We start from the raw sequence: 25,474 nt of genomic DNA, 5'->3' as shown, positions 1-25,474 counted from the left end.
ACGCATGCATATTTGTAATGCCTTCGTTTGACCTTCACCTGGCAAATTCCATTTGTTTTAATTTTCACATTTTTGCACCAATTTTCCGCGACTAAAACCCAAATATAAAGTTTCGCATGGGTCCAACTATTATATATATATTAATCTTGATGTCTGTAGACCATAAACTGACAAGAATTTGGCAGGTAATGGTTTTTAGACAAAAATATATACGCATGCATAAATATATAGAGAAAGGTTTGTGTTTACTATAATCTTTTTACGCAAATATTACGCAAGTATAAATCATGTAGAATATCTGCATGAATATAATTACACGTAATAGTTGACTAAAGATGATCATTCCATTAAAAAAAACGAAAAAAAAAACAACAACTGGAAATTAATTAAAATGAATGTTTAAAAGAATATGCAAATTAGCTAGATCTTTTGCAGATTAATGCAATTCCACGATCTATATATAAAAAGTTGTATTTTCTTTTAAAATAAATAGAAAAAAGAGATTTTAATTAATATAAATAAAAAAAACAACAAATTTATAGAAGTGTGTGTGTGTGTGTATTAGAAAACTTTAAATGTCGTAAAATGATAAAATCATTTTATTTACTTTGTTGGTGTTTCATTCCAATATTTCGCTAAAAAATTAGCTTCATCAGGGTTTTAGGTCCAGTCCGTATTTTTTTTTCTTCATTTTGTTATGAGAAGGAGGTAATCCTTGGAGAAGAAAAATTTAAATGTACATGCTCTCAGTTATTTTAACGTGTGCATCGCCCCAGCTCCGTGCATGAATATGAAGTGAAACGTAGTTACACACTTTAGAAGACATTTATTTTTAATATAATTTAAAGGGCTGGGGCAACGCACATGTTAAAATAACAAACAGAATTTGCCAAGTTAAGGATCGAACGAAGGCATTACAAATATGTATGCATAACATAATAGCTATTTTTCATATTTTAATTTTTAGCTTGCAGCAAACATGTCTTCATAGTTCAAACATTAACATAAAAGGAAAAAATAAATCGTAAGCTAAACGTTTTGGTTTCGATTCTAGGTGGTGGCGCACGAGTCATTTTCTTAAACGTTAAAGTCATTACTATATATTGCCCAATATAAAATAAGTACAGATCTGCATTAATCAAAATATCACTTAAGCGTATTTTATGACCGGCTGATGCCAACAAAGTAAATAAAATGATTTTAGCAGTTCATGACATTTAAAGCTTTCTGATTTATCTTTGAATTCTATTCAAAATAAATGTCTTCTAAAGTGTATAATTACTTTTAAATTCATATATATATATATATATATATATATATATATATATATATATTAGTAGAACCCCGGTATACAGCATTAACAAATTATTAACAATTTTTTTTCTTACACAGTGGTCACCACTTATCAAGGCCCGGAAGCCACTCAGGGATAAGAGTTATTGCAAGTACATTACTTTAGTGTGGAGATTTGATGAAGTGTTTACTTAAGGGGGTGGTTCATTAGGAATTTGTTAACGTTGGACTTGAACGCAACCAAGTTGTAGTCAGGTGGGAAGCAGGCAGACGGAACAGAGTTCCACAGGCGTGCAGTTCTAAGAAAGAAGCTTTGTTCATGGAATCCACGTTTTGATTTAGGCACAGATAAAGAGTGGGGGAAATTTTTCACAGTGGATTCAGCTAGACGGGTGTTTTTCGTGAAAGATTGGCGAGGGGGGACCAGAGATTGGTGTTCAGACGAGCAGTACAGTATATAATACACATGTATATAATTAAATAACATTATAAAAATACCGTAACCAGGGGCCAGAAAAACATTGTATTTCGCACCTTAATCTGAAAAAAAGTGTATTCTAAACCACCGTATTTTACTATGCTATTAGGTTTGTGCAAAAATAATGTTGTTTTTTTTGTTTTTTTTTAATATATATAGTTGGACGTCAAATTATTTTTGCACCAACCTAATAGATAATTCGCCCGTCGTTGCTTGGGAATCTTTATTTTCGCTTTAGGTCCCCCTCCATTTAAGACTTTCTTTTTGCTATGACGTGGTTTATAACGTCATCATATATGATGTATACTGAGAACAAACAGATAGGAATACGACTTTATTATCATATATATATTTAAATAGTCTTTTCTCCTTCAAATTTTTAATGGACTCATTTTGTCCTTCACACGTATTAGATGGAAATGTTACTAATTGAATGAGACGTTCTCACTTGGAAAAAACATCTCGCCTACAAGTCCATGGTGTCTCTATAAATTAGAATCTGTTGAAGATTTAAAAAAATAAGAAACGACAAAAAGCAATGAGAATATTGCAAAATATAATCGATTGCGAATTAGAAATACTTCAGTGATTGTCGAGTGGGAGAGTAAGTTCTTAAATCCATCGCAATGTTCGCCGCCAATGAAAACGAGCGTTATTTGATAAATGTGGGGAGCAATTATTTAATTTCAAATGAATTGGAACCTTTAGTAATCGACCTTACTAAGAACAGTGGTGTGAAATAAGGGAAAGAGAAAATAAATGAAAATGCTGATCAAGTTGTTGAAGAATAGAGACAACAATAAATCATTTTTTTTTCTTGGACATGCTGGAGAAATCTTTCCCTTTCAAATATATCTAAATATATTTTTGTAATGCTTTTAGTATGGCGACCATCTCGCTTTATAACAGGACGTCGTCGTACATAGAAAAAAAACTGCCGTGTATTTTCTGTTTTTTATTGATGATTCTGTTTTGTAATACTAATCCATGTTTTTATACATCGCCTTTAATTTCATGTAGTGTGACCGAAAGGTTTCTGATAGAATTGCACATCATGATTTTAATTTCACTATCAGGAGTCTAAAAAAGGGTCACCCGTCTACACAAGACCGCTGAGGTAGGGCACTATTTTGTTGAATAACAATTTCAAGTTAGAAAACGCGGATGGACATTCAAATTTGGTCCCGAGACTTCTCGAATGAACCTCTTGACAACTCGGTAATTTCTTCCTTACGCCATGATAGTGAAGTGAGTAATGGTAGTCTTTTAAGCACTGTTCAAACCCGTGTTGAAATCAGCGTAAACGCGAATTGTTTTGACTTCTCTTTGACATAGACGGTAAGGGTTACCTATTGACTGAATTTAACTTTTGATAGGATGCCGGTATTTTCAAGTATTTCTATTACTTTTCTCTAATGAAATGAACGGTACTTTTTCTTCTTGAAAACTAGTTGCGTATTATTTTGGATTTCGAATCTGGCTAATATTTTTGTGCATTTCTCCAAAACCGACTGAGAAAACTTCAGGGAAACATTTAATTGTGACTAGGTTTTCATTCGCTGTCGTTAGTTTCGACTTTCTGGCAAAACGTATTTATAGGCCAATTCCACTATTTAAATTGTTGCATAAAATTTATCAAACAGATTTCTTGTGTTTCTTTACACGAAAACTTAATTTCTTTGTTGTTCCGTTAAATTCAATATTTATTTCCGACCCAGTCAACAGGCTGACTGTTTTGGTTGGTTGGTTGGTTGGTTGGTTGTTTTGTTTTACGGCATATCAACCCTTTTCGGGTTATTTAATGCTGAATCCAAAGATTTTGAAGAAAAAGTTTTTAATAGAATATATTAGTTAACAAATTCCTAATGAACCGCCCCCTTAAGTAAACACTTCATCAAATCTCCACACTAACGTGATGTACTTGCAATAACCCTTATCCCTGAGTGGCTTCCGGGCCTTGATAAGTGGTGATCACTGTAAAAAAAACAACAAAAAAATTGTTGTTTTCAAGTCGGTTTCTATTTAACCCATAGTTGGAACTCTAACAGGTACTACCACTCTGGGTCAGAGTGGACCTGGGAGCAATGGTAATTAAAGGGTGGCTCCACACTCCCCCAAGCTCACCACTGGATATAGTTTAAGGTCATATCCAGGACCCCCATTAAGGGACTTTTACCCTATGCAGGGGAGGCAGTCGGTGTATTCTAATGCCCCACCGACAGGGCCAGACTGTTTTGGAAAATTATAACATCATAGATTGTATGCAAATTTATGATCGATTAGTATAATTTTGAATCTAACCGACACTTTTCATTTATGTTTTATATTTTCACCAGCACATATTTACGTATATCTTTATCGTCTTTTTCGTTAGTTCTACTATGTCGTAATCGCTTTCTAAGTTTCTCCTTTGCTCTACAATGGAAACTCCTATGTTCCATTTTGTAACAAGTCAAACAGGCTTTTGTCCAGTATGTGCAGTCTTTACCCCACTCCAGAGATCCGCATCGATAACATGGTCCTGGTGGTAACTGATTTTAATTTTCAATAGATTGTCTTTTCTGTATTCGGGGGTAATAATATTTTTCCTTTTTCCTACTTCTGGTTTAATTAATCGGTACCGGTGTTGAACGTAAAGAGTCCGTTTTTAAGGATTATATTGTTCGACTATTATTTTCAAGTTTTACGATACCTTTTTGTTCATTAAATTGTTAGGTAGAAGTACAGAATAGTTATTTACAAACAGCCGGGCACACAACCAGTTTTGATTTAAAACGAAAAGATAACATCAATAGCTCTAACAAGCGATCAGTGATTACGCGTAGTTGCAATCAGCAGCTATTGTGTAAAGGTAGTAAAGCGTGGTTTGACAGAAAGGTTAGTATAAACAGTGGACCCGTAATATCCAAATCCGTAAAGTATCGAGTTCTTTTTAAATCGATATTATATCAAAATATATGAAAAAAATATCTCAAATAAAGCAGAATAACATGAGCGTTATTATCACTATTCCAAAGGAATTCATGAAATATTTGGTGAAGAAATTTAAAATTTGTTTTTTATGCTTCATTCCTTATTCTCGTTCACCCTCTCTCTCCATTCTCTCTCTCTTTTAAAATATAAAACGCTTGAAGTAGCATCAACAATTCTAGCAAGCAGTCAATCTGAAATAAATAGTAGTAGTAAGAGTAATAGTTCCAAAGGACAGTTATTAAAATGTTATGTTATGGTAGTATCAATAGTTGCCTGGTTGGAAAACTCTTAAGGAATGATTTTGTAAAAATAGATTTTTTTAAATCGATCTTATATCAAATTATATAAAATAATATCTGAAATGAAACAGAAGAACATGGAAGTTATTATTATCACTATTCCAAAGGAATTTATTAAATATTTGCCGAGGAAATTAAAAATGTGTTTTTTGAAGCGGTACCTATGGCTTCATTACTCAATAGTAGTCTTTAAGTAACATCTTTTTGTCGAGCATTTACTTGCTCGACTAATGGCTTGAACATGATAAAATATACCCAACAACAAGATAAAACTCATATACATATAATAGCTGAAATGTTGGAAAGTTCTCTGATTTTATCTTATACACATGATTTAACTTTCATAAAAATCTTATCATACGTATTTGCAGATTTAAGAAGCTTCTGTCCCAATTGGAGACATAAAGGTTAGAAACACGAAAATATTCGCCGTATAGAGCTTCCCTGTAACTTCCATTGTCTTCCCCGTATAACTTTTACACATGATATGAATTTTAAAATAGAATGTGTTTAGTTTTGCAAGGTTAGGAAGCTTACGTTCAAAATTACTTCCATTGTTTCCACATTAGTTTTTTATAACGAATGTTTTCAAAATATATACTTTTCTGGAAATCTGAATGAGAACGTCCAAATTTTTCCGTTTGTTGTTAATACATTTCTTTGTAATCGTATTTAGTTTCTTTCATAGAGAAATATAGATAGATATATAAAAAGATATAAAGATAGTTATAGAGATAGTGAGAGATTAAGATAAAAAGATGGAAATATATAGGGATATAGTTATAAAAAGATATAGAGAGATGGAAATGCATAGATCGGTAAATGGTGAAGGAAATGTAGAGATAGATACGGATAGATACAGATAGGTAGAAATAGAGAGGTAGATAGATACAGAAACAGATACATAGAGAGGTAGAGATAGATACAGAAAGTATATATAGAAATATAGAGAGAGGGAGTAATAGAAATGTAAAGATGAAGAGAGACGTTGATGGTTGGTTTGGTTGTTTTGTTTTACGGCATATCAACCCTTTTTGGGTTATTTATTGCCGAATCCAAAAATTTTGAAAACAGTTTTTCTGCTTCAAGTTCTTTATATCTTCAAATATTTATTTGTTGAGATTGGTTTGGTTGTTTTGTTTTACGGCATATCAACCCTTTTCATGTTATTTAATGCCAAATTCAGTTATTTTGGAAATAGTATCCATGTTGCATCCAGTTGTTTTGTAGGTTTTTATTCTTCAAGTTCTTTTGCATCTCCAATCACTAGTTTTTAGTGTTTGGCTTAATTGTTTTATAGTGGATTTTATCGTTTTTGTTCCCTGCCCTGCAGAACAACAAATGAGTTTTGCAATGGGAGAGGGAAAAGGGTTACAGTATTAATGTACCTATTTACAATGCCTCCCCACGGGACAGAGTTAGACACCAGGGTCGTTTTTTAACGTGGAGAAAAGGAACAAAAATAAAAATTGTCTCAGTCGTGAAGGATTTCCCCTCCACTGACAGAGAACAAGAAATTGAAGTGCAGCATCTGAAGAGCAGATACTACACTTTGATCTTGTCCCGAAGGCCAAGTATGTTTGGTACATTTTAAGTTATGAACCCAGTCAGGAAATGGGGGAGATAGAAAGGGGAAATGGTAGGAAGGAAAAGGGAGGAAAAGTGGGCTGTTTTTGTTTTCGTAGAACATAATTGAGTTTTGCAAAGAAAAACAAAAAGCATCAATGTTAAGTGCATTTCGTCTCTGGAAGCCAATATCTTCAACAACCTGATCTGGCAGTACCAGGAGAGAGGTTGAGATAGAAATGTAGGAATACAGAGAGAGGTAAAGATAAAGAAAAAATATAGAAAGGTATAGATCTGTATATATGAGTGGCTTTGTAAAAATAATGCCTCCTATTTTTTCTGCTGAATTGATCAGAGGATTGCAAATTGCATTTTCCTGATGACTGAACTTATGCATTGTTTAACTGAAGGTTTCATCTCTCTGTTGTAGATATTAAGTGTGGGACTCTAAGAAAGCAACCGTTATCATCGACGTGCGTCAGAAGCAGAGATGTGTCATTTCTAACAAAAGTGCATTCAGAATTGTGCTGACTGTAGAAAAACAAATTTAGGGGCGCCAAATGTCACTCGTGTTAATGATGCCACTCCCGTCTCTGTAGCTCTTTAACTTTTTGAGTTAAAATATAGGAGGCTTTACTTTTGGAACGACCTTCGTAGATTTTTGTCCCTTTTTCCTCGTGTAATTTTGTCGCACCCAATTTCAGATACAAATCCTTTTGAGCCTCGGTTTGCCATCTAAAGTTGACGTAAATAGATTGACTTCATCGGTATTTGCATTGACACTTCATTCTTTTGTGAAATATTGAAACTGGCAAACAAAGCGAAAACAGTTTTAGATAAGCTGAGATATTGCAACATAACCGAGGCCAATGGTATATGTCACGGTTGCGTTACATTTTCGTAGGATCACAAATGACGTTCGAAATTTTAGATTGCGGAGACTATGTCCACTCTAATCTATTTTTTCGACGAATGAAATCGTTTTTCTTGTTCTTTTTCCTTTTTCTACTTCCATTCTCAGGATTACAATTCTAGAAATTGTTCTTCGGGTAATTTTCGGGATAAATCAAGTGTTTTGGATTTAAAACCCAACAAGAATTGAGCTTAGCATGTGTTGATATATTTCAGCAGATAAGGACAAAACAATATATATATATTATACAGGGTGAATGATAAATTGTCGACGACATGATTCCATTTCCGTTTGATGAAAACCGTTTTTCTTTTGTTGTAAACCATCTACTAGTTGGCCATTATGTACAAATCCCAAGAACGATAGAAGCCTTTTATCATGTCTGAAAGTGTCACAATACTCAACGAGCGAGATCGGATATGCGCCGCTGTACAACTCGCGCTCTTTACCGATACAAGATATGACAACGGGACTATTGGCAGCAAGCTCAAAATGGATCGCTGGATGGCCTCGAATAGTAGGGACGTGCCCAGGTGATGAAAAAGTTTCCGGCCAAAGTTATGGTCTTTGGGTATGTTTTCAAGTGAGGACCACAATACGCCACCTCACATCTTCGAAGTCGGCTTGAAAGTCAACACCAAAATGTACCTGGATGTGATGAAGAGTGTGGTGATCCTCTGGTGCTGGCAGACCGTGGATGTGGTAGCAGGACTCTGTATCGGCCCATAAGTCCAAAGAGGCCCAGGCTTACCTTCAAAAGGAGTGCTATGACTTTGTACCCTTCTCTCGCAGTCTTTTTTTTTTTTTGTATGGGCAGTTTTATTGATAGCATATACATGAAACTCTAGTCCCCTTCGAAGTAATCTCCTCCAGATGCAATGCCCTTGTACCGTTCCAACAACTTCTTGAAGACTCCATGGAAGTCCTCTTGTGTGAACATGTCAATGACCTTCCTCACAGCCTCTTTCATCTCCTCAATTGTCTCATAATGACAGTCTCCAAGGTTTTTCCTTGAACTTAGGGAATAACCAAAAGTCACAGGGAGCAAGGTCTGGATTATAGGGAGGGTGAGGAACTGTCTTGCTGCCTATCTGGGTCAAATGATCTATGATTTTCTTTGAACATCTTTGGCAGAAACTTTGTGCAAATCTTCCGCATCTTCAGTTCCTCGCGAATAATTGTGTGTACAGTTCCCACACTGACATCAAAATGTGCACTTATTGTCTCTATAAACACACTACGATCCTTATCCATGAAATTCTTTATTTGGTCAATCAACTCTGGTGATCTGACTTCCTTACTCCTTCCACACCTCACATCATTTCTCACAGACTCCCTGCCTTCCTTGAATCTCTTATACCACTCAAAAACTAATGCTCGAGTCATGTAAGATGGTCCAAAAACAGTCAGAAGCATTCCATGCGTTTCTGTGGCATTTTTCCAAGTTTAAAACAGAATTTCTATTGCATATCGTTCCTCTAAAGTGTCCTTACATTAAGACTGAATTTTTAAAATTCACCAGCTGTAACAATTAGGCTTTAGTAGAGTGTATTCTAATTCTTGCTATAGCTGTTCATCTGGAACTGAAATGATAAAAATTGATCAGTTGCCTCATAAGATATCTACCAATAACATATCGAATTTTGAAGAGTCTACAACAATTTTAAATACCTGTACAAAAAGCCTGGAAATTTATTGAAGGCACCTTGCATTGTGCCATCAGATAAGTTATATTTTAACCTCGGAATTAAAATGGAGGTCGTTCGAATGGGAGAGTTTGTTCAATTTGCACGCTTTATTTTTAAGAGCAATCATCATCAGTTTAGAGGGGCTTCTTATGGTTAATAACTGACTTATTGTAAATTTTATGCTGGATTTTGATACTTTTTGTTATGGAATCAAGTTGGTGCAGTTTATATGGTAAACCAAAATAAAGCTCTTGCATCGTTAATTACAAACCGTTCCTATTTGTATTATTTCAATTATTCTGACTACTGTTCTCGTCTGGAGAACACCAGATGTATGTAGTAGTAACACCTATCTGAAAAGAACTTTTTATGGAGAGTCATCACTTATCAAGGCCCTAAGGCCACTCGAGGATAAGGGTTAATAAATATAAGGTAGTAGAGTAGTAATCGTTAAGTTGTGTAGAATTTAAATATTTAAGGTGGCGATTCATCAAGAACTAACGTTGTCACATTCCCTGATGGGATACTAAAATACATATTCTTGACCTTCAAACTAGGATCAAAGTGTAGTATCTGTGTGTGTATATATATATATATATATATATATATATATATATATATATAAAACTTTTTCAAATTTGAGTTTAGCTTAAATAAGATAGCCCCTGGACTGACTGGTATTGTGGTGACTGAGATTATTGTAGTTAAGAGTACGATAGACAATTTAAATTATTTTAGACAAATTATCCGACACTCTTGATTAACCTTATGCCTAATTTGTTCAATATGTAATATTTTTATATTTGGGCAAAGAAATATTTCAACATGTATCTGTTCTGTCCAAATATGGTACAATATGTTGGGGATTGTGTTCACGCTGTGCTTCCACAGAAAGCCAGTGTACTTAAATATTTTTTCGGTTTGAACAAAGATGTGCAATAATATCGTGGGGTCTGCGTTCACACCGAAGATCCATAAAATGGGAATATATCTTTTCTCTTCTCTTCTCGTCTCTTCTATCTATTATATCTATCTTCTATCTATTCTATCTATCGTCTTCTTCTATATAAATAAAATGAACTCATTTTTTCCCGTGTGAGTTTGACCTTAATAAGATTAAAAATAAAGACATTACATGCAAATGTAATGTGCACAAACTGCAGCACAAGATCTGAAGTGTGCTATAGGACTATTACCCTTACACTTCCTCGATAACCGTACATTCCTATATTTTTCTCGGTGAGAGTTCACTGCCAAAACCGGTTAGAATAAATAGAAGTTGTAAAATCTTTTCTCTCTATTAAATTCCTACTACTCCTGCTACCACTTAACACCGCTGAGAACGCGTCCACATGGAACAATAGGAATAACCACCGGTTTGGAATCGTAAAGGGTTATTAAAGCTATTTTTTCCTTTTTTTATTTTTTCGCTTCCATCACATAATAAAAAAAAACATACGCTCCGATTAACATTATCTTTTTGCCTATCTACTTTTTTTCCTTTATCGTACAACGCAAACTACGTGACTGCTCGGATTTTACTTCCGATTTTGACAACTCTAACCGTGGAATCTGACTATGAGGTTTATTTATTAGTATTCCCCACAAAAAAACTTATTGCATAAACAAACAATTTCTTTGTTACCATTTATTATTCCAATGCGACGATACCGTGATATTACTTGCATTTTACTTAAAAAACAAACAAAAAAAAACAATAAATAAATAAACGCGCTAAACGTCCGATTAAGATTAGATTGTTTTGTTTTGCATTTCTTTCTTCCGTAAGACGCACACTGCAAAACTACTAAGTTTATAATTACAGTGTTGACGACTCCAACCGAGGAATCTAACTATGAGCTTCATGTATTACTGTTTTCAACCACACAATTTTTTGAAAACTAACATCTCCTTTTTTTTTCAAATTACTATTACAACGCAACCATATCGTGAAATTACTTCCATTACACTTGGAAATCAAAAACAAAAGCAATACCATTAACTGCGCTACTACTTGGTTCTTACTTCCGGTTTGGACGATTCTAATCGACGATTCTAACTATGAGCATTTACTATTTAATTTTATTATTTACATATTTAGATCGTGTAATTACTTGCATTCAAATTGAAAAACAAACACAAAAAAATAACCAGATAAAGGTCCGATTAAGATCAGAAAATTATGATTTCTTTTTCTTTGCTAAACAATTCTGTACGTGTTTAAATTAACATTTCTGACTGCTTCTTCTTCATTAACGAAATTACATTTGCTACACAATGAGTTTCCCACAACTTTTCCGTCAAACCCTTTCTATTTAATGTACCGTTACGTCTGCTCGAAAAACAGTCTTCACCTGTATCTTTCAAACATACAACTGCTGGCGGACACCGTTGATCACGTTACGTTCGCGAAAGTCAGTTCAAACTAAATAAAACTCTGACACTCTTTTAGATAGTTTTTAACTTATTTAGCCAAAGTTAACATGTTCAACAGAGTCCGCGACCATTTGTCTTCTCCAAATACAGACATAAACACTGTGTTCTTCGAGATGATTAAACATTTTACATTAAATAAAAACACTAAAATATCTAACCATTACGTACTGCAAGAGTACCACTTCTTACATTACCACATTTTTTTCGTTTCAAATTGAGCCACAGCAACGCGTGGCAGGGTAAAGCTGGTATTTAAATAAAGAATAATGAATGTGGAATTTTCACTGGTCTCGCTAGTTTCATGTAATAGTTTCATATTTGAATTTGCAGTGAATAAAACTCTTTATATTATTCCTGGAAATTATATTAAAAACAGCGAAATTAATAATTGTTCTTAATTAAAATAACTGAATTACAGTTATTGCGGTTACGATAATAGCAGCGTTATACAGAAAACGAAATAAAAATATCCAAATTCGAGATAATAGCTTTACTTGTAATTTTTATTTTTTTTATAATTAATATTCGGCTCGTTAAATAATATGCGATATCAAAGATGGAACTAATTAAACACAGTTTAGATATTTTTATGTGTTCGCATTCTTCAAGGTCAATGATGATATTTTTCAAGTCGAGCTTTGAAATTGAATAATATAGCTATTCTGAGTGTAAATGTATTTCTCTAGTGTTCTTAGTAATATTCATATCAAAAAATAAACTCACCATCATACTGTATGGTCCTGGATATGACCTTAAACTATATCCAGTGGTGAGGCCCGAGCTTGCGTGCTTTTGGGAGTGAGGAGCCACCCTTTAATTGCCATTGCTCCCAGGTCCACTCTGACTCAGAGTAGTAGTACCTATTAGGGTCCCAACTATGGGTTAAATAGAAACCGACTTGAAAATAACAAATATATTCTATTAATAATTTTTTTCTTCAAAATCTTTGGATTCGGCATTAAATAACCTGAAAAGGGTCGATATGCCGTAAAACAAAACCAACCATCATACCGTATGAATCAGAAAATTCCATTTTTGCCCTGATACTTTACTAGTAAGAATTCTTTCTAGAAAGCGGTCGGGGATTGAGGAAGGGACCACGTAGAGATTGTTAGAATCCTATCTGAACGTGACTTTGTGGAAGGAACTGGATTCGAACTTGAAACACACAGGTCGTCAGTCCATGCCGTTAACCACCGAAGTAGGAAATGTTTTATTTAAGAATGAACTGAAATGAATGCATCATCTATACTCCCTCCCGATAACATAAAAACTGTATTTGTTGGCGTCAGTTTGTTTTTGTTATTTTAATGCAATTCATTAAATCCTCGACAATTAGAACGCGGCGACGTCGATGGTGACGAAGCAGGAGAAGAATAAAAAAGAACTCTACTCGGCGTTCAGTCATTGTTTTTGAGAATATATTCTCGAATCTAAAATGTAATCTATATATTAGCAGGATAGCCTGTGTATTATCTATTTTGTGTGTCACGCTTCCATTTCTTGTAATAAATAATTTTACGAAGAATTGTGCATAAATTTTGGTCTCGGTTTCGAGTTTAGCTGATGGCACTCAAGTCCTCTGTATTTTTTTATACATAATTTGCCAAGAATTTTTCGTATGTTTTGGTTTCGGTTTCGATTAGAGCTGAAGGAACTAAAATTATATTATTTTCTTCATAAATTTTGGTTTTGGCTTCGATTCAAGATGATGAATCAGTCATATGGATATATTTATTTTTTTAAATTACAACTTTATAAGAATCGATAGAAAATTGACTTTATAATAAGATATACGAAATCTGAATAAATTAAAATATTATATTTAAGTATCTCTTACAACCGGGCTTCGCCGGGCGACCCTGTTAGATAAATATTTTTTTGCAATTTTAACAAGAGCTACAATAATATCATGGCGATCCACAGAATACGAAAAATATGAATGATCCACAGAATACGAAAAATCAATTACATATGAAAGAGTGGGCTGTGGAATTTCCACAGGGCCCGCTAGTTAAAAATAATTATAGTAATTACTAGCAGTTCAGCCCGGCTTTTCTCGAGCTCTATGTACTGTTCATAATTTGCCTTACGTGTGAATACCCTTTGTGTAAGATTTCAAATGTTTAAACCAAAAATTCTGAGTAATTTCGTAGAGACCGCAGAGATGATTTTTTTTTACTTTGACCTCCATTTTGACCCCTTAACATTTATTTTAATCTCAAATCAAAATTTAAAGTTTTAACCATGCCAAGTTACCTACATCTAAAATTTCAGGTCTTTTGACCCAAAATTGGCGGAGGAATTTGGTAAAATCTGCAAAGGTAAACGCTTGCAACTTTGACCTTTTGGCAGCCAAATTTACGCCCTAAAACTGATTAAAATGCTTGCCGCATGTCTGAATATCCGTTATGTATAATTTTCAAATGTTTAGACACAAAATTGGCTGAGTAGTTTGCTAGACACTGCAAAGGTCAAATCTTTTGAACTTTGATCCCTTGGCAGCTCAAATTTTCGGCCCAAACCGATTAAAAAGCTTGCCATATGTCTGAATACTCTTTATGTAAAATTTCAAATGTTTAGGCCAAAAATGGCTGAGTAACTTGGTAGAAACCGCAGAGGTAAAATTTCTTTTAACTTTGACGCCAATTTTAATCCCTTAACATTTATCTTTTTAAATTAAATTAAAGTTTGATCCATGTCTAAGAAACCTACATCTAAAATTTCGAGTGTTTAGAACCAAAATTGGCGGAGGAGTTTTGTAGAGTTTTCAAAGGTCAAATCGTTGAACTTTTACCCCTTGACAGCCAAATTTCTGGCCATAAACCGATTTTAAAAGATTTTCCCAAATTTCACTACACTTTATGTCAAATCTCGAGTCTGTAGACTGACAATTGACAAAGTAATTTGGTAGGGAAATGTACACACACAGATACACACAAACAATTTAACTTTTATAGATATGGAGATAATATACAGACGTCCAAAATAAAATAATCGCTCTATTCTTTAGAATATAGGAATACCGGAATTCATACTTAGTTCAGTCGTTACTATTTACTTTTTATAGTTTGTAAAAATATTCTGGAGTATAAATGTATTTGTAAATGAAAAAATGAACAATTTCCAATAAACATCTCTACGTTATTCTTTCACACGTATATTTATTGCTTTTGAACAAAATTATATCATTTCATGAATAATTTTACAAATAGTAATTATACTAATACAGGGTGTCCACAAAGTCTGGCTACTTAATGTAGCCAGACTGTGTGGGCACCCTTTAGATTATGTAGCCAGACTTTATGGGCACCCTGTAGATTATGCAGCCAGACTTTGTTGACACCCTGTAGATTATGCAGCCAGACTTTGTTGGCACCCTGTAGATTATGCAGCCAGACTTTGTGGACACCATGAAGATTATGCAGCTAGACTTTGTGGACACCATGAAGATTATGCAGCTAGACTTTGTGGGAACCGTGTATTAATCTTTTAAACGCATACATTCAACATACTGATTTATTTTGTAACATAGAATAAAGAAAACGGCAGTTGTTTCGTTAGGATTTTGGAAATGAGATGAGAAAACCTGAATTAACGCACAAAAAATGTTTAAATATCAATAATTTTACCGAACTGTGAAATATATTTTGGAAAACAAGTTTGAAGTGTTACAATTCATGAGTAGAAAATAGACATAGTTCGTTTCAACATTCCGTCCTTGGTGTGTATATATATATATATATATATATATGTGTGTGTGCGCGCGCGTGCTAGTCTACCCGTTGGCCTTTAAAGGGTAAGATGAAAAATGTTCAAAATAAAGTGATCAAAATAGATTACATTGTCTTTTGTTGTCTTGAGAAAACATTTTTAATGATGACTGAAAAAATAAAACTCGTGAAGCCTCCAGAGCACTACTACAAGCACTAATTAAAATAAAGGAGACCCTACTAAAAACACTACTAAAACCAAGTTTCTACCTCCAAACTCCTTGAAAAAAAATATACTTAAAGTAAAGCCTGAAAAAAAATAATAATCACACTCCACAAGAGCGCTACTAAAAGCAATAAATATACTTATAAATATAATATACCTTTTCCAGTTCAGAATGGTAATAGTTCGGTTCAAAATGGGAATAGTTCAGTTCAAAATAAGAAATTTTAAATAAAAATATTACATTTATAAATATCTTTGGTGCTACAGCAAGGTATTGATTTGTTAAATTTTTTCAGCCTAATGGTTAGATCAACTGAAAACCACGATAACAGAAGTGCGAAAGCACGTACCTTGGAGGTATATGAGATGGATGGAAATTGGAAAGCCTTAGCGGAAAATCTTTCTATTCCGAAAACCACTCTCTATCGCTGGATTAGTAAGAGAAATCAACCTGATACAAGAAGAGGGCCTAGAAATTGTAAGGTCAAACAGGTTCATTTGGATTTTATTCAAGCACTAGTGGATGAAAATCCTAGGATCACATTAAATGTGATATGTGAAAGAATTGAAGCCCAAATTGGGTTTAAATTGTCCGAATCTACAATAGCAAAGCATCTTGATATGATTATTTATACGCTTAAAACAGTAAGATTTGTGCCCGAGATGGCAAATTCAATTGAGAATAAAAATAAACGTAGTTTATTTTGTTCAAAATTATTGAAATACCAATCAACTGGAAACCCCATTTTATTTATGAATGAAACGAACTTTAATGTTCACATTTCCAGGGGAGACGGGCGTTCTCTAAAAGGTAGGCGATGTAACGTAGTTTCAGCCGGTACTCAGGGTGCCAATATTCACATTATTGGATGTATTGGTCCCTATGGCCTCGTGTACCATGAAATTCAAGGGGGGTCTTTTCGAAAGGAAAGCACACAGTCTTGGATGCGAGAATGTTCGAGAGCTGCAAAGAAACAATATGGTGTCTAGTTGTGATGGTTGTTGACAATATCCCTATGTCAATGGAAGATTGAAGAATTTCTAGGATGTGAAGTGCTTAGGTTGGGACCGTACAGTCCAATGTTTAATCAAATTGAACAAGTATGGTCTTTAATCAAAACTTACGTCAAGCAGGAATTGGCTACTAGAATTGTGAGTGTGCGTTCAATGGAGAGAAGAGATGGCTTGTCAATTACTGAACAAAGGGAAAGAGCTATGACGTCATTAATTGAGGAAAAATTGAGAAGGGTTACACCAGACGTATGCAATCGTTTCATTTCTGGAATTCAATCTAAAATTCCTGCAGCTGTAGCATTAGAAGATGTTGTGTTCTATTTTTTTTTTTTTTTTTTTACACAGTGATCACCACTTATCAAGGCCCGGAAGCCACTCAGGGATAAGGGTTATTGCAAGTACATTAAGTTAGTGAGGAGATTTGCTGAAGTGTTTACTTAAGAGGCGGTTCATTAGGAATTTGTTAACATTGGACTTGAAGACATCCAAGTTGTAGTCCGGAGGGAAGCAGGCAGACGGAACAGAGTTCCACAGGCGTGCAGGTCTAAGAAAGAAGCTTTGTTCATGGAATCCGCGTTTTGATTTAGGCACAGATATAGAGTGGGGGAAATTTTTCACAGTGGATTCAGCTAGACGGGTGTTTTTCGTGAAAGATTGGCGAGGGGGGACCAGAGATTGGAGTTCAGACGAGCATCTGCCATGGAAATAACGATAAAACAAGGACAGGCTCGCAACAAATAATAAATGACTTGAAGATTTTTTTATATTAAAAAATGTTAAAACAAAAAAAAAATTTTATATTAAAAAATAAGTTAAAACAAAAATATTGTTGACCTTGTGTATGCTTTGAATAGCAGCAGTGGTTTTTATTGAAATAGGTAAGCAGACGAAATTTTTTAAACTGGAAGACACAAACCGGATGGGCAGTTTTAAACGTCCAAGCACACAAGCTGATCTGAGTTTTATAATTATACAGATATGTGTTTGTGTTAGTTTACATTTTATGTGGCATATATTCACCAAAGATCACGCTTAGAGATTTCAGTGTTCTTTGTTTCAGTCGTCTGAGATAGGCGTTTGGAGAATCGAGGTAGGTGTCATGGGGTCCAGGAAGAGTTCTTTTCGGTTTTTGATGTCCAAATGATTTCGGCTTCCTGTTTTCTCGCTTTATAGAAGTTCCCAACTAAACACTGGTTTATTACTTTCACATGTACGTGTTACTTTATTTCCAATTTGGAAATATTTCCATATTCTGAGAAACTTTTGAGATCGCTCGTCCAGGTAAAAATTATTAGTTTTGGGGAGTTAGCAGAAAAGCGAATTCAAGCAAGCGGGGAAGGGAAAAATGTAAATCATGTCCATTTGCTTTCGTAGGAATCGATTAACGATACAATCATCGCAAGTTCATATATTTTTTCACTTGTAAATAACATTGTATCACACGGAAATAATCTTTCTTTTTTTTCTATTTGTCTTGTCTGTTTTTAATGTTTGTAATAATTTATTTCTACAAAAAGTTATTTTCCTTCATTATTTTTAGCAGGTGCGAGGAGGAACCGGACTTTTTTTCGTTTTTTTTTTTTTTTTTTTTTTTTTTGCAATCTCATCTATGTTTTCAATGTTTTATTATTACCCTGAATGAAATGCGTGTTGCAAACCATAATCTCCTGAAAACGTAATAAAAAAAAAACTAATTAGTCTTTCCGATGCTGATATGGAGTAATTACACTTGGTACAATTTTCAAATGTTTATTTGCGTGAAGACAATTTGCAATGAATTATAAATAAATCCTATTTTAATTATAAATTACGTAATGAAACGGCGATTTTGTATGAAATTTGTGAGTACATTTTATTGATGTACAAGTTGTTCGGCAATATAAACTTAAGTTTAGCATGTTTATGAAATTTAAATCATGCTTTTATGTTACATGAGGGTATTGATAATTATATATAAAGGGATTACCGTCGCTTTGAAACGTTGACACGATGAACGCATATATATATTAAAAATGTGCAGTGTGTATATATATATATATATATATATATATATATACACTGCACATTTTTAATTAATTTGTATTATTCATCGGACTATTGTTCTCATCTTGAGTGTGATTTTCACAACGTTTCGGTCGATGTAACCTCTGACCTTCTTCAGGTGTATCTTGTCGAACTCAGGAATTTGGACGGAATTTCGAGCGAAACCCTTCATTTACTTCACGGGGTAGCGTGCTCTTGTTCCGTCAGCCATGACTGGATAGAGATCCTAAGTAATTCGCAATTATATTTTTTCGGTCGCCCACACGAGTTCGCCCACACAAGATATACCTGACGAAGATCGGAGGTTACATCGACCGAAACGTTCTGAAAATCACACTCAAGATGAGAACAGTAGTACGCTGAACAATGCAAATAACCAATACTCATCTCAAACATTTATAAACGTCATTTTTATTAAATTTGCATAACTCAATCACCAATAAACATTCCCCCTTTAAAAAACTATTGTCGTAATAATTATGTGCGTTGGTTTGCGTAAAAATATTTCTGATTTGAGCATTTGAAAATATCACCGTTGTAAGACAAAGAAAAAATATAGTGGTCTTGATGAAGACGCTGTGATAGTCAGAAATTTTATTGTCTGTTGGGGGGTTTTCAAACCCAATCTCCACAATGCGGATGCTTGCCCAGACAAGTTTCCTAATGAAGCATAGCATACCTTGGTGTCTGTCACAGGGTGAGGATGCTGTGTCCTGTATTAATCACCTGCCGTTGACAGAAAAATGTATCAAATACCATCGGAGCAACCCAAACACCGGAAACGAGAAACGGGGTAAGAGAAGTGATATTTAAACGACGATTTAAAAATATAGTCAAACGACTGACATGGACAGCATAATGTATTACTTTACGATATATTATCTAGAAACTGAAACACTTCGTAACGTAGGACACTTCTGTTGGACACACCGAGAATCAGCAGACATCATAGTGCCGTACTTGCTATCGACATGAGTAATGCAAATGCAATTGTGAAGCGATGATGACAGTAGAATATTGTACAGAATGGAGAGCATAGGATGCACTATAGATAGCATGATATGCGGCGATTACTGATAAAAAAACTGGTGCTACCAGATCAGGCTGCCTGAAGATATTGGCTTCCTGAGACGAAATACATCTAACATTGATGCTTTTTGTTGCTCTACTTCTTTTTGTAAAACTTAATTATGGTCTGCAAAACCAAAAACAGTCCACCTTTACCCCCTTTTCCTTCTTCTCATTTCCGCTTTCTCTTTCTATCTCCCCCACTTCCTGGCTGGTTTCATAACTTAAAATGTACGAAACATTAATACTGTAACCTTTTTCTCTTTCCCATTGCAAAACTCGTGTTCTGCAGTGCAGGAAACAAAAACTGTAAAATCCACTATAAAACAACCAAACCAAACACTATAAACTAGCGATTGAAGATACAAAGAGCTTGAAGAGTAAAAAACCTTCTACAAAATAACTGGATGCAACATGAATGCTATTTCCAAAATGGCTATATTCGGCATTAAATAACCTAAAGAGATGATATGCCGTAAAACAAGCAAACCAAACCAAAAAAAAAACAATAAAGTGTTCGTACCAAACCTGAAACTATACACCGACATCTACATAGACGACGGACATTACATAGGGCACGGAAACTTGATAGGCTTAATTAAAGTACTAAACAATTAATTCCAAGAAACACAGCCAATGACTCGCCCTGAAGCAGAACTACCAAAATACAAATACAGTTACGAAGTTCCTATACATTTAATGAATGCATTACTAAATTCGAAAAGCATTACGAGTGACAACTTAAAAACAAATGTAAAAATGATCTTATTACACGATTGGAAAGATAAGCCAAACAAATAAATGTTTGGGTTTTTTTTCTAAAATATGCGCTGTATTGGCTTTTTAAACCTACGTATTTTAATTTAAACGTTTCTTTCACGGAGAAAATTATTCACACACATATATATAGCGATTCCCTTATATAGAATTAAATACAACCGTTTGTGTACCTCTTTTATGTATATTTTATACAACTTAATTTTTTCTCTAAGTTAGTTGGTGCTGTAAAAACATATCAAAAATCAAGCAAATTGAGTTTAGATCGATATATTGTTTCTGTTTTAAGAGTAAATGCAGATTTTTTCGCCATTCATTTGACTATTACGCAATGCATATGAGTAATTTATTTAGAAGATACACAATTTCCGATTCACCGATTGCTAATGCTACTTATATGCAATTTAGTAACTGTTTATTACATATTCTAACTTAAACACTTCTGAATTAGTTTTACAAATCCACAGATAATTATTTAACGTAAGACCCAAACTACCAGTCACTTATAAATGCGATCAGCAATCGATTACCCAACTCTTGGCGCCAACAAACTATATATAATGAAAGAGAAATGAAATACAGGGTGGAACAATAAAGTTGTCGGACTAAAGAAAACAACACTACAGCTTTATTTTTAAACTTTTATTGAAAAAGTCAATTCAGGTAACGATTCTGTAGTAGGGCTGGCATATATTCAATGTAGCTGCCTTCAGCCTTAATCGCTGCCTCGATACAGGGCTGGAACTGGGAGAATGCCTTTTCCACAAGCGCCGATAAGAGCTCGGCGAATACTCTGCAGATGGCGTCAATCAAGCTGGCTTTGGTGTTGTGAGAGGTAATGTTGGTGATGTCTTGGCGTATGATCAAACGAAGTAGTCCAGCGAGTTTAGATCGAGGGTTGAAGGGGGTCTGTGAGAGCAGGTTACAAAGTGTAGCTCTCCTTCTAAAGCCAAGCTTGGGTCTCTTTGGACTTGTGTGCAAGCACCGAGTCTTGCTATTACACCTAAGATCTGCCAGCAGCCATCTGATTGCACCAGGAGAGCACCACACTCTTCAACATATGCAGGTACACTTTGGTGTTAACTTTCAAGCCGATTTCGACTGATGTGATCCTCGAAATAACATTCATGGCCATAGCCGTAGCTGGAAACTATTTTTATCCCCCTGGGTACGTCTCTATTATTCGTGGCAATCCATCGATGCATTTTGAAAGTACTGGTAATGATCCTGTAATCATAACTTCTATCGGTAGAGAGCATGACTTGTACAGCATCGCATCTCCGATCTCGCTCGTTGAAAATTGTGTCACTTTCAAACATGATAAAAGGCTTCTATCGTTCTTGGGATCTATACACAACTGGCCGATTAGTACATGGTTGCAACCAACAAAGAAAACCGTTTTTTTTATCAAATGGAAATGGAATCGTGTATCGTTTTACTCTGTAGTTCAAGTAAATTCACCTTCGCGCCAAATTTGAGGAGGATGACTGGTCACTCACCGAAGTAAAACATAGCATAATAAAAACAGTATTAAAATAGATTCCTATCCGCGAAGCTGAGAGAGGGATCCTGAAAATTAAGGAATCGTGATCCTCATCGTTTTATCCAAGCTTGATCCATGAAGAATCTATTTTAATCCATTTAAGAATGCATTACTTATCCATTTTTGAGAATGGTTTCCATCTCTAGAGAGAACGATGGATACATGAAAAAAACTTTGGATATGAACGTTTTATATTTAAAACGAAAAATAAAACGTTTCCAAATCTGCAGTTGACCTGTCAAATTCATTTGGTTAATCTGAATCAATTATGGAAAGAAAGTTATTTTTATCCATTATGACATCGACAATGATTAGTGTGTTTCAGTGTCAGGGCGGATAAATCAATATTCGACATCTCGGTCGCCATTTTCTTTTCTGTTTTTTAGTCTGGGAAAAAATGCGTATTTATTATTGAAATCTTTGTTTTCCTCTTTCTCATTAATTCTCTCTCTTTTCATATATATAGTATGTGAGTGTGATATTATATAATTTTTATATATATGTATGTTATATTATATAATGTGTGATATTATATAATTTATGTGTGTGCGCGTGATATTATATAATTTATATGTGTGTGCGTGATATTATATAATTATATGCGTGTGTGTGTGTGTGATATTATATAATATATATATATATGTGTGTGTGATATTATATAATTTATATATATATGTGTGTGTTATATATGTGTGTGTTTGATATTATATAATTTATATATGTGCGTGTGTGATATTATATAATTCATGTGTGTCTGTGATATATAATTTATATATGTGTGTGTCTGTTATATATAATTTATATATATGTGTGTTTGATATTATATAATTTATATATGTGCGTTTGATATTATATAATTTATATATGTGCGTGTGTGATATTATATAATTTATGTGTGTCTGTTATATATAATTTATATATGTTTGTGTGTGATATTATATAATTTATGTATGTGTGTGTGATATTATATAATTTATGTATGTGTGTGTGTGTGATATTATATAATTTATATATATATATATGTGTGTGTGTGTGATATTATATAATTTATATATATATATGTGTGTGTTATTATATAATTTATATACATATATATGTATGTTATTTTATATAGTGTATATGTGTGTGTGATATATATATGTGTGTGTGTTTATTTTTTAGATATTGTTAATTTCAATGTATACCGATTTCGTTTAACGGGTGGCGACTCTTATAAAAACTGACTTATCGTTAATTTCAAGTGAAGCTCAATGTATTTATTTTATAGGTGCAGAGCATATATAGTACAAAACTTGTTGAAATTCAAAGACTTACATTTTTTTTTTACTTTTGTTTATTTAATCTTGTATTTCTCCATTACAGCCGTTTCGTTAATGGGATGGCACTTTTATGATTTTATGTGTTCATAAAAATTTCTTGATTCCCACCAACTCATCAGATGTTTTTTTCCATTCGATGTTACGAACAAAAAGTTGATTTTGTACATGAAAACCTGGTGTTTGGGGAAAAGAAACTCCATCTCTACGTTGTTACAAGTTGGCCATCTTGGGTGTCATTATGACAAAGTTTTGTACTATATATATATGTGTGGGAGATAGTATATAATAATTTATATATATGTATATATATATATATGTGTGTGTGTGTTATATAATAATTCATGTATATGTGTGTGTTTTATATAATAATTCATGTATATGTGTGTGTTTTATATAATAATTCATGTATATGTGTGTGTTTTATATAATAATTCATGTATGTGTGTGTGTTATATAATAATTCATGTATATGTGTGTGTGTGTTATTTTATATAATGTGTGTATATATATATGTGTGTGTGTGTGTGATATTATATAGTTTATATATGGGTGTGATATTATAATAATTTATATATGTGTGTGTGTGTGATATTATATAATTTATATATATATATATATATATGTGTGTGTGAAATTATAATAATTTATATGTGTGTGTGTGTAACATATATTAATTTATATATACATGGTGGGGTTATCCCACCAAATTTGGTAACTCTACGTGAAAAGATATGAGCGTGCATAGGGTTCCCCCTTATAAGTTACCTCTCCCGTCTGAACCCCCAGATCAACATATCTATTTCAGATCCTTGATACTCCTTCTAGCATTGTATGTGGTCAGTTTAGCATAATGATAAAGCATATAGGAGCCTAATCGTGTATAGACACACACAGGCATTGAGCTTTATTATATAGATGCGCGTGAGATTATATAATAAAGCTCAACGTCAGTGTATCTGTACACGAATAGGCTCTTATATGGTTTACTATTATGACGTTTCCCATTGTTATGTGCACCGCCGTAAAGCAGGCAACAGATACTACACCTAAACTGCGCAAGCAAGGAGTCCTGTACTAAAGGATAAAGCACAGACTAGTCATCGTCAAGGCTGACGAACTACATGATGATGATGATATTATTATTATTAGTAGTAGTAGTAGTAGTAGTAGTAGTATTGCTAGTTGTGTGAAGTTTTCATATCAGTCGTTATCAGTAATGAAAATCAGTGTTTTAATTTTTCCCCTCAGATTTCCAGGGTTTCTCGTTATTATTGTAATTCGGTTGCTGTTCGCGATAAGTGATTTGTTTCAGATGATGGGATAATTTACCGTGGAGTTAGAATGACAATAAGCCTCCCTATGGAGTCCGGTACTCCGTGCCATTCTATTGTGGTTAGGGGATAAACGGTGTTCTCCCTCTGCGGGCGTTTTCAATCGTCCTTGGCGTTGCATAACCACTTTTGTAGCTCCAAATAGGACACTTATGCAGAATAAGTATATTGCTACAGTCGAAAATTCCCGGAAGTTGCCGAACAAAAGTTCCATGATTTTCTTTTTCGCGCAAATGTTGACCATTTTTTTTTTAAATAAAAATATATTATTTCTGTTATTATGAATACAATTTAATAAAAAATAGAAAAACTAGTAAACGATGTGTTCTTGTTTTACGAAGGAAATATAATGAATAATTATTGGACAATTTTAACGAAACTAAAAAGTTAAAATTTAAATAAAGAAAATAAACACTCATTGTAAGGTAAGTTTCATGAATAAATATTTTTTGCATAAAAAAAAACTGATAACAAAAAGTTTTGATTATGTTTTATTTATTTTTCTTTATTTTTCTTAAAATCGAGATATTTAGTTTTTTATAAACAAACGATAGCATTATAAATAGTTAATGAAACGAGGTTGGCTGCTACGATTTCATTGGCTCAGCGTTTCGGCAGCTTTCGGCGTTTTACGTTGAATGCCCGAAACATTTCGACGATAAGTCCTTATTCTACATAAGTACCTCAAATAGATGCCGGTGTTATTACATGTTATTCTTTTCTTTTTATTTTTTATGAGCCGATTCGAGTGTGATATTTCTAATTAACTATGGTACTTTAAGTTTCCTTGCTTT

General features: G+C 33.8%; 1 protein-coding gene across 2 annotated transcripts in view; it reads left to right on the top strand.

The window, feature by feature from the left end:
* Positions 1-25,474, top strand: part of LOC145258135 (molybdenum cofactor sulfurase-like) — a 1,297,067-nt gene that overhangs the window by 405,430 nt on the left and 866,163 nt on the right. The gene's annotated exons all lie outside the window — the stretch shown is intronic.

Source organism: Euprymna scolopes, chromosome 33, assembly GCF_053919585.1.
Source record: "Euprymna scolopes isolate OS-2025 chromosome 33, ASM5391958v1, whole genome shotgun sequence".
Taxonomy (NCBI): domain Eukaryota; kingdom Metazoa; phylum Mollusca; class Cephalopoda; order Sepiida; family Sepiolidae; genus Euprymna; species Euprymna scolopes.
The sequence above is the reverse complement of the archived record's forward strand: the minus strand, read 5'-3'. Positions and strand labels throughout refer to the sequence as shown.